At 41.6% G+C, this 10,742-nt stretch overlaps 1 long non-coding RNA gene across 1 annotated transcript; it reads left to right on the forward strand.

The window, feature by feature from the left end:
* The first annotated feature begins 6,749 nt into the window (after nucleotides 1-6,749).
* On the forward strand, nucleotides 6,750-10,022 carry LOC116978627. Its single transcript, XR_004413482.1, has 2 exons — nucleotides 6,750-7,033; nucleotides 8,651-10,022. It is a non-coding gene; the product is annotated as an uncharacterized LOC116978627 (long non-coding RNA).
* Nucleotides 10,023-10,742: the final 720 nt, after the last annotated feature.

The following is a 10,742-nucleotide window of genomic DNA, read 5'->3' on the forward strand; positions in this document are numbered from 1 at the left end:
TGCTAAGTGCTGGACCTCCTCCCTGTAGGCCGACTCATCGTTGTTGCTGATGAGGCCAATCACCGTTGTATCATCTGCATACTTGATGATGGTGTTAGTACCATGTACAGGTGTGCAGTCATAGGTGAAGAGGGAGTAGAGGAGGGGGCTCAGCACACAGCCCTGTGGAACGCCGGTGAGGGTGAGGGTTGAAGAGGTGTGCTTGTCTAACCTAACAGACTGGGGTCTGTTGGTTAGAAAGTCCAGTATCCAGTTGCAGAGGGAGGGGTCGATGCCCAGGTTACCGAGTTTGGTGATCAGTTTTGATGGTATAATGGTGTTGAATGCTGAGCTGTAATCGATGAACAGCATTCTTACGTAACTGCATTTTTGTATTTGGCCATGTTTCATGGAGAATAAGAGTGTGTTTGAGCTTTTTTCACCTTGGGTCGCAATTTTTGGTGCAGCCTCTGCATTACACTGTGCGGTCTAGGATTTAATTATACTGTAGTTTTTAATTCATGGAGTATTCGCAGTCTCCTGCTGAGTATTCCGAATGGAGAGGAGTTTGAACTGTTCCGTTTTTCCAGCCGTTAAGTCCTAAAGCTTATCAAAATCTGGCACAGAGTCAAGTAAAAATTAAGATTAATGAGTAACGTGACACTTCATTTAAAATAAAATCCTGTGAAGCTAGTTGTGCTGATGCAGCATATTTTAGTTTTATAGCTGCCTTGAGGGTTTGTCTGTTCTGCTCGATCTAATTTAGTTTTATTTATTCAAAGATCCAGAACTATACAGCATGGAACCAGGCCCTACGGCTCAATATGTCCAGGCTGACCAAGGTGCCCATCTAGACGAACCAATGTGCCTGTGCCTGCATTTGGCCTCTATCCCATTATACCCTTTCCATCCATGTACCTGTCCAAATGTTTTTTAAACATAATTTTATCTGCTTGTCCGCCACCTCTGGCAGCTTGTTCCATATACCCACCAACATTTGTGTGGATAACGTTTCCCCTGAAATCCTCTTTAAATCTTCCCCTTCTCACACTAAACCCATGTTCTCCCCTACCCTGGGAAAAGGACTGGCTATCTACCCAATCTATGCCCCTTCATTATTTTATAAACCTCTATAAAGTGACCTTCGATCGAGGGAAAACATTAAAGCCTACCCAATCTTATAACTCAAGTCGGCCAGTCCACACGTTGTCCATGTGAATCGTTTCTGCACTCTAGCTTAATTATACCCTTCCTAGAGTATGGCTGTTGCAGCCATCCCAATCAGTAGTTACACTGCAATTGGAGGTATTGTGTACCGTTGTGGTCACCATACCACAGTAAAAATGTAGCAAAGAGATTGCAGAAGAGAGTCGCCAAGATGTTGCCTGGAATGCAGGGCTGTAAGGAAAGATTAGATTAAACCATAGGTACACAAAAATGCTGGAAAAACTCAGCGGGTGCAGCAGCATCTACGGAGCGAAGCAAATAGGCAACGTTTCGGGCCGAAACCCTTCTTCAGACCATGATGTGAGCAACATTTTTACTCGTTTGAGTTTCACAGATTGACCCGCCCTTTACTTGCTCATCCCTAACCTGATAAAAGCACAGGGATCCAAGGTATATTTTAAAGCACGAGGCATACGTGGCATGTTTTGAAGTACAAGCCATGTGAGGTGGTGATGAATGACTAAAAGAAATGAACAAACATGCCATTAAACAAAATAAAGGAAGAGTCGAGAGTGAGAGAAGGTCATGAGTGTTCGTCATATGGCCTGAAATGGAACAAATAAATTCTTACTTGCAACAGCACAGCAAATATATAACTGACAACAGATATGTAAACAAACGTTGAATTCAAGTGCTGGCTGGCACAGATCTGATGCAATGAGGAAATGAATACATTGTTTTCAGGAAATATGGAATCAAGCATTCGATAGGACAATTTGGATGCACAATTTGCACCTTTCAACTGAAAAATGTGATGTCTTCTGGAGAGAAAGATGACAATTAGCAGAAGGCCCACCAAATTGGAACACATGCTAAATTACAGCATATGCACATAGTTAAATGCTACTAAAATACATCGTCTGAACCGGCATAAAGATGCTTGGTCCCAAAAAGGTATGGCATTGGGTGAGATATTCTGCTTTAGAAATTGTACTCAAAACTGAGCTGGCTCTCCAAAATGAATCTTAGCATTCTGCTCAAAGTTAATGGTAGACGTGTGAAGTTTTGCATGAACCTGTGCAGTTAAAGTTTAAGAAACAATGTTGCATGAAAGAAATATTCTTCAGATTAATTTCTGGTATGAAGGAATGAAGAATTGAGTGGTTTTGGCCAATACTTATTAAAATGTAAGATTTAGTCTGCTTTATACTGTAGGTGTGGAGACTGGTGGGACAATTTCTTCTGCCATGCAGAAATCTAGAACAAAGTTTCAGAAGCGATCACCCATTTTAAATGGAGATGAGGGAGAGATATTTTAAAAATTCAAGGGCGGTTTGTCACTAGGAATCGAGGGCTGAGGGGAGCAGCAGGAAAGGAGTTGAGATCAATTTTAAATCGAGCATGATCTTATTGAATGGCAGAGCAGCCTTGACAGACGTTATGTTCCTCTCTTCCTATTTCTTATATTTTGCGATTGATCCAGATCCACAGCTGGGGAATTTAAATTCAAATAATTAAATATGAAACACGTGGAGCTAAACAACTCCAGACCGACCAATGCCATTGTCTTTTCCTTAGCTTGGAGGCATTTATGATTGGAGAATAAATGTCAGGATTGCTGATGAATCACGGTCCATGAATGAATATAAAGAAAACCATGGTGTAATATTGTTAGCGCAGAAAAGGTACTTAGATTTAGGTTAATTACTGATTGTCATGTGTGTCGAGGCACAGTGATCAGCTCTTATTTTACATGCTATCCAATCAGATCAGATTAAACTACATATGCAACCACACTCTCAAAGAGCAAAGGGGTGGATACAGAGTGCAGAATATAGTTCTCAGCACTGTATCGCATCAGTCCCATAGACAAAGTCCAATGTCCACAAAGGGGCAGAGGTGTATAGAATAGAACACCCTAGCTTATGGAAGGACTGATCAGAAGCCTTCCAATAGAGGGGAAGAAGGTCTTCTTGAGTCTGGTGGTGCGTGTTTTTAAGCTTCTGCGTCTTCTGTAAGACAGGAGTGGGGAGAGGAAGGAATGACCAGATGACACAAGTTTTTGATTGTGTTGCCTGCTTTCCTGAGGCAGCGTGAAGTGTAGATGGAGTAAATGGGAAGTCTGGTCTATGAGGTGCACTGATCTACATCACAACTCTGCAATTTCTTGTACTTTTGGGCAGCGGCAATCAAGCTGTGATGCAACCCAACAGTGTGCTTTCAATACTGCATTTGTAAACGTTTGTAAGAGTCATCGAAGACATGCTAAATTTTCTCACTCTCCCGAGGAAATTGAGGCGTTTGTGTGCCTTGGCTGTTGCATAAATGTGGCTGGTCCACGACATATTGTTGGTAATATTAATGCCAAGAAAGTTGAAACTCTTAACCATTTCTACTTGTACAATAAACAGCATTTTGATGAAGTAGTAATCAGTTGTGAGTAATCTAATATTAGATAAAGAGATACATAGAAAATAGGTGCAGGAGTAGGCCATTCGGCCCTTCGAGCCTGCACCGCCATTCAATATGATCATGGCTGATCATCCAACATCTAAGAAGGCAGTATCCCGTACCTGCCTTCTCTCCATACCCCCTGATCCCTTTAGCCACAAGGGCCACATCTAACTCCCTCTTAAATATAGCCAATGAACTGGCCTCAACTACCCTCTGTGGCAGAGAGTTCCAGAGATTCACCACTCTCTGTGTGAAAAATGTTTTTCTCATCTCGGTCTTAAAGGATTTCCCCCTTATCCTTAAGCTGTGACCCCTTGTCCTGGACTTCCCCAACATCGGGAACAATCTTCCTGCGTCTAGCCTGTCCAACCCTTAAGAATTTTGTAAGTTTCTATAAGATCCCCCTCAAACTCCTAAATTCTAGCGAGTATAAGCCGAGTCTATCCAGTCTTTCTTCATATGAAAGTCCTGACATCCCAGGAATCAGTCTGGTGAACCTTCTCTGCACTCCCTCTATGGCAATAATGTCCTTCCTCACATTTGGAGACCAAAACTGTACGCTCCCTGCTCCTATACTCAAATCCTTTTGCTATGTGCCAGTGACGGTCCATATATGCATTGTATCTTTAAAACTAACATTGGTCAGTGCTAACCATTCTATTGGAGGAGCAGCACCTCATATTTTGCTTGGGTAGCTTGCACCACAGCGGTATGAACATTGACTTCTCCAATTTCAGGTAGTCCTTGTTTTCTCCCTCTTTCACCTCCCCTTCCCAGCTCTCCCAGAGCCCACTATCTCCGCCTCTTCCTTTCTTCTCCTGTCCCCACCACCCCCACATCAGTCTGAAGAAGGGTCTCGACCTGAAACGCCACCTATTCCTTCGCTTCATAGATGCTGCTTCACCCGCTGAGTTTCTCCAGCATTTTTATCTACATTCTATTAATAAATCTTATTTTTAATGTATGCACATCTATGCATCTAAAATAAGGACCTTTTTTAAACGCATCATCAAGAGGATGCTAACGCACAGTTTATAAAAATCTATCAACCTCATTCATTCAATCCAGTGTCGTCTCTGTGTGCTGCATTTTTAAAGGTTGCTTCCAACGAAATGCATTTACATCTTATGTATATTGCAGTGAAACTTTATTGAACTTGTGTACAAGCTTAGTCAATTTTTGCAACTTCTCTGACCAAATACGCCAACCTAGTGCTGATGGTTAAAATGTTGTCCCTAAGTTCATTGCTTGGTTGAGTTTGCACACACTGAATGTAATTTACTGAATCAACTTTAAAGGAATTCTGCAGTTGTTTGTGGTATGTGTTTTTTGAGTAAAAGTTCAAAAAAAACTCAGAGTAGTTTTGATCAAGTGTCCATTCCAAAGGTCAGTCTTTCCAAAAGCATTTTTTCTTCAAATTTTGGAGTTTTATAACAATCTCCATAAGCACAATGTTTACAGAAAGCTACAGTTTGAGACCATCCCACTTTGCATTTCTGAATATAAATAACGGAATTCAGTCTACAATATCATTTAGAATGCATGACAAAATCACATATGGCCCATTTTGAGTAATTTCTACTGTCCATATAGAATCTGCCTGAAATCAATTCAAAAAAGTGATGTGGTTTTAAAGAAGCATTTAAAATTCTTAAAGGGTTTGAATAGGGTAACGGTTGAAACGCTGCCCCTTAACTGGACAGGCTGGAATCAGTCGAAGAATATGGATGTGCCATTTTAAATTAAGTGTAGGGATTTTTCCTCACTCAAGGGTTTGAAATCTTGGTATTTTTTAATTTCTAAATCTGATTTTGTTCAATCATTGGATGGTGCCAGAGGCTGAGGGGTAACGTTAATGAAGTGTAGAAATTCATGAGAGGCATGGATAAAATGAATGCTCACGGTCTTTTTGCCAGGGTAGAGGATTCTAAAACTAGTGGACATGGGCTGAAGGTGTAAGGAGAGGGATTTAAGAGGGACCTTAATCACTCAGAGGGTGGTCAGTGTCAAGAACAAGCTGCCAGATGAAGCTATAGAAGTGGGTACAGTTACGACTTTCAAAGCACATGTGGACAGATACATAGATAGGAAGGGTTTAGAGAGATATGGGTCAAATGCAGGTAAATGGGATGAGCCCAGACTACCAACTTGGTCAACATGGACAAGTCGGGCCAAAGTGCCTGCTTCCATGCTACATGGCTCTGTAACTCATTGATCACATTCAAAATGAAAGTGCTTGTTCTTAGCAGAATCAATGGAATTGGAGTATGGGTAAACCATGGAGCAGTCACAATCTTATTGAATGGAGTAACAAAATGGAGGTGCTTAAAGACCTGTAAAGGCTTTAGTATCTGCCTGCATTTGGAGTTGGCTGAGGCAAAGATAGCATTCTTCCACCCTATCTTGATTTTTGCACAATAAAATAAGTTCTGATTACTTTAAAAGCTTTTATTTTTTTCACAGGTTTTATGTTCTTCATAATATTTAGCCATTACTGATTACAAGATTACTAACAGCAAGTACTGGCATGCTCATGGCATTTAAAAATTAGTATAGTTGATGTAAATAATCAAATCATTAATTAAATATGCAAAGGACTTGAAATTTTGATTGAAATAAGGTCTCCAGTTCTATGTCAGGTGTTAAATGTAAATCTTAGAGGTTATTACTTGGTGTATTGCTACAGAATTGAACTAAGATTGGGTCCTTACTTAGAGCCCAGCGATTTACTGAGATAGATACAGAGGATCCAACACATGTGAATCCTGACCATGCAAGAGTCTCTCATAACCACCAGGTGGCTCTGAGATGGCAGCCTCGCCAGCAGTTTGTGTGTTATTTCGAAGTTTGTTGTTATTTTTAGTGTGTCTAAAATGTATGTTTTAATGTTCAAGCCGCAGGCGTGGCGCGGACTTACCATCGCGGAGCAGGGGATCCTTTGTCGAGGATCGTTGTGGAAGTGCTCCGACCGCGGGGCTTGTGGCCCCGTTCAAAGGCCCCGACCACCACGGGTGAACAAAGAGGAAGATGACCAAACTTTATTGCATTCCATCACAGTGAGGAATGTTGATTCCATTGTGGTGGATGTTTATGTTAAATTTATTGTGTATTGTGTTCTTTATACTTGTATGGCTGTATGGTAACTCAAATATCACTGTATGAATGGAGAGCGAGACATTACTATGTGATATCACGAAGGAACTGCCCCGGGAGACAGTTCCTCCGTGATATCACGTGATAAAGTCTCGCTCTATAAGTCTGAGTCCTCGATTGGTTTCTTTGACAATCTGGCGTAGTCGGCAGGATCCCTAACAAACTGGATCTGGACAGGGAAAACCGCACTCAATGGGAAAATACCGGCCGTGACCCAGACCTGAGGGAGAACCCCAAGAGGGGACAGGAATAAAAATATCCCACGAGAGAAAGAGTAAGGGTAACGGGGACTTAGGAATAGACCCCCACTAAATTTAAGTATAATTGATTTCTCTGACACATGGTCATAGAGTCTTGGAGCTACACAGTATAAAAACAGGCCCTTCGGCCCAACTCATCCAGTCCAGAGCTAATCCCATTTCCTAGCACTTGCCCCATATACCTCCAAATCTTTCCTATCCACGTGCCTACTAGAGTGTATTTTAAATGTTGCTATTGTACTCTTCCCCACCACTTATTCTGGCAGTATATTCCTACACGCATCAGCCTCTGTGTGAAAAAGTTACTCCTTGGGTCTCTTTTAAATCTTTCCTCTCATCTTAAGCCTATATCTTCTAATTTTAGACTTTGCTACTTTGGGTTATAGACTGTGGTTATTCATCTTATCTATGGCCCTCATGATTTTAACCAAAGTTGTTGCATCAGACATTTTACAACCACTTTTAATGAGTGCTTTGCCCAGACCGAGATACCCTGTCAAAAAGGATGTCAACTGGTGATTAAAATAGTCAAGCCAGGAGGTCCAATTTGCCTTACTATACTCGAGCCAGGGAAAGTGATTGAGTAACTTTGCAGGTCAGGCAGCATCTCTGGAGAACATGGATAGGTGACGTTTCTGGTTGGAACCTTCTCCACAGATGCCGCCTGATCTACTGAGTTACTCCAGCACTTTGTTTTTTTGTAATCTGCAGTTTGCATCTTCAGTTCCTTGTTTAGGTTTAGATTTGGGTTTATTTTTGTCCCGAGGTACAGCAAAAAGCTTTGTTTTGCATGCGTTCCAAACAGATCACATAATATTCTACAAAAATACAATCATCAAACTCAAGGACAATCGATAAAGCAAAGGTAAAAGTCAGTTCTATAGACAAAGTCCAATTTCCGCAATGGGGTAGAAGTAGAGTCGTACAGCGTTGAAACAGGCCTTGGTCCAAGTTGTCCACGACGACCAACATACCCCATCTACACTAGTCCCACTGCCTGTGTTCAGTCCATATCCCTATAAACGTATCCTATCCATGTACCAGTCTAAATGTTGCGATAGTACCTGCCTCAACTACCTCCTCCGGCAGCTTGTTCCATACACCCACCACCCTTTGTGTAAAAAAAGTTACACCTCAGGTTCCTCTTAAATCTTTCACCCCTCACCTTAAACCTATGTCCTCTGGTTCACAATTCCCCTACTCTGGGCAAAAGGACTCTGTGCACCCAACCTATTCCTCTCATGGTTTCGTACAGCTCTGTAAGATCATCCTGTGTTCTCAGGAATAAAGAGCTAGTCTGCTCAACCTCTCGCTATAGCACAGGTCCTTGAGTCACGGCAACATCCTCATAAATCTTCTCTGCTCCCTTTCCAGCTTGACAACATCCTTCCTAAGATGTTGACAATAGTCAATGAACCATCAATAACATCCTCGTGTTCATAAGTTGGAGCAAAATTGGCCCATTCGGCCCATCAAGTCTACTCCGCCATTTAAACATGGCTGATCTATCTTTCCCTCTCAACTCCATTCTCCTGCCTTCTCCACATAACCCCTGACACCCGTACTAAACAAGAATCTATTAATCTCATGGAAATATACAAAAATGTATATTACATGTATTCCTTGTTAAAAAAAAGCTGCTTTTTTAACACCATCAGTAATTTGAATCCATTTTATGAAATGCTGACATTAGTATTTACAGGGATTTTTGCTTATGCCGTGCTCACTGGCTTCATCAGTTTGAACTAATGAATCACCTTCAGCTAGAATTTAAGCTGTGAGATGTTTACAAATAGGCGTAATAGCTTTGCTGCATTTCCTGTATCCATTCATCCAGAAGGTATAAATTATGGATAACATTAGAAATATGAATGCGGTTGAAACAAGAGGAAATGAACTATTGAGAGCAATAGTTTAACCAACTAAATTCACATTTATGACATATTAAAACAATTAACTAGAAAACGCATAAGGACACAGCAGGATAAATACCATCCAAAAATGTGTTGAAATTCTATTAACTGGAGATCAATTTGTTGTGAATATGACTTTGTGCCAGCGACTGGAATATAAAGTGATGTGTATAAAGCATGCAAGTAAAAACTGTACTGAAAAATGTACTTGGATTAGCAGCAAAGGAGAAAAGAAGAAATGCTTTGAAGGCTAAAGTAAGGATAACATGCGTCGTGGCCAAAGACATTAGTTCTCCATGTCAATATCTACAAAATTTTTCCTCTGCTGTTATATATGTGTAACAACTTTTCCCTGCCAAAGGCTAATATACTGGTGTAGCTCCTGATATTAGTGTCTATTGGTCTTCAACTTTAGTTTTGGTTTAGTTTAGACAGCAGCTTCAAGTTCCTCGGTGTGCACATCACTGAGGACCTCTCTTGGACACTGCACACGGACACAGTAACTAAGAAAGCCCGCCAGCGGCTCTTTTTCCTGCGAAGACTGAGGAAGTTTGGCATGAACTCCAGCATCCTCACAAACTTTTACAGATGCACCATCGAGAGTCTGCTGACGGGCTGCATCACAGTCTGGTACGGGAACTGTTCTGCCCACAGCCGCAAATCACTACAGATAGTGGTGAAGGCGGCACAGCACATCACTGGCAACTGTCTCCTGGCCATTCAGGACATTTTCTACAGGCGGTGCCTGCGGAAGGCACACAGCATCATCAAGGACCACAGCCAGCCAGCTCGCAGACCGTTCTCCGTGTTACCGTCAGGCAGACGTTACAGGAGCATGGCTGCACGCACCACTAGACTTAAGAACATTTTTTATCATCATACCATCAGGCTTCTGAACTCATAAAAGCATCAAAAACGTCGATTATTTTATTTATCATTGTCTTTTATCTACCAATGTCACGTTTATCTTATCTTTTTTTACCTTAATTCTATCCTTGTAATATCATTGCTGAGGTGACCCGTTGTCTTGTCTAACACATTTCATTGTACCGTTGATCCTGTGTTAACCTACATATGACAAATAAAACTGAACTGAGATGCAGTGTGGAAACAGGCCCTTCCCCAACCGAGACGGCATCGACCAGCGATCCCCGCACATTAACACTATCCTACACACACTATGGACAATTTACACATACACCAAGCCAATTAACCTACATACCTGTACGTCTTTGGAGTGTGGGAGGAAACTGAAGATCTTGGAGAAAACTCACATGGTCACAGGGAGAACGTACAAACTCCATACAGACAGCACCCGTTGCCGGGATCGAAACCAGGTCTCCGACACGGCTAGTGCTGTAAAACAGCAACTCTACTGCTGCGCCATTGTGTGATGGACTGGGCTACATTCCCAACTGTTCTGTAATATTTTGCAGTCTTGGGCAGAGCGGTTATGATACCGAGCGTTAAAGTGGAGAACAAAGCACAAAGTAACATAATGGATCATGCAGCATCTGTGGAGGGAAGGGAAAGGTGACGTTTCAGGTTGCGGCCATTTTTCAGACTGGTAGTAATCAAGATTGCAGCATCTGCAGTTCTTGTGTCGCCATTTAAAGTAAGAACAATTATTACCAAACAACAACGTGGATTCTGAAAACAAACTGAGCATGAAATATTGATTCTGAGAACAGGATGTATTGACTTTAAGTATTATCTTCCTTGGGGCATTGACTTGCTTTTAAGAGATGCCATTAAAATTGCTGTAGGAGCCGTCTGGTGAAACTCAACAAAGAGTTTAGCTTGATCTGCTGGAAAC

This window comes from Amblyraja radiata, chromosome 11 (assembly GCF_010909765.2).
Source record: "Amblyraja radiata isolate CabotCenter1 chromosome 11, sAmbRad1.1.pri, whole genome shotgun sequence".
In the NCBI taxonomy this organism is placed as follows: Eukaryota; Metazoa; Chordata; class Chondrichthyes; order Rajiformes; family Rajidae; genus Amblyraja; species Amblyraja radiata.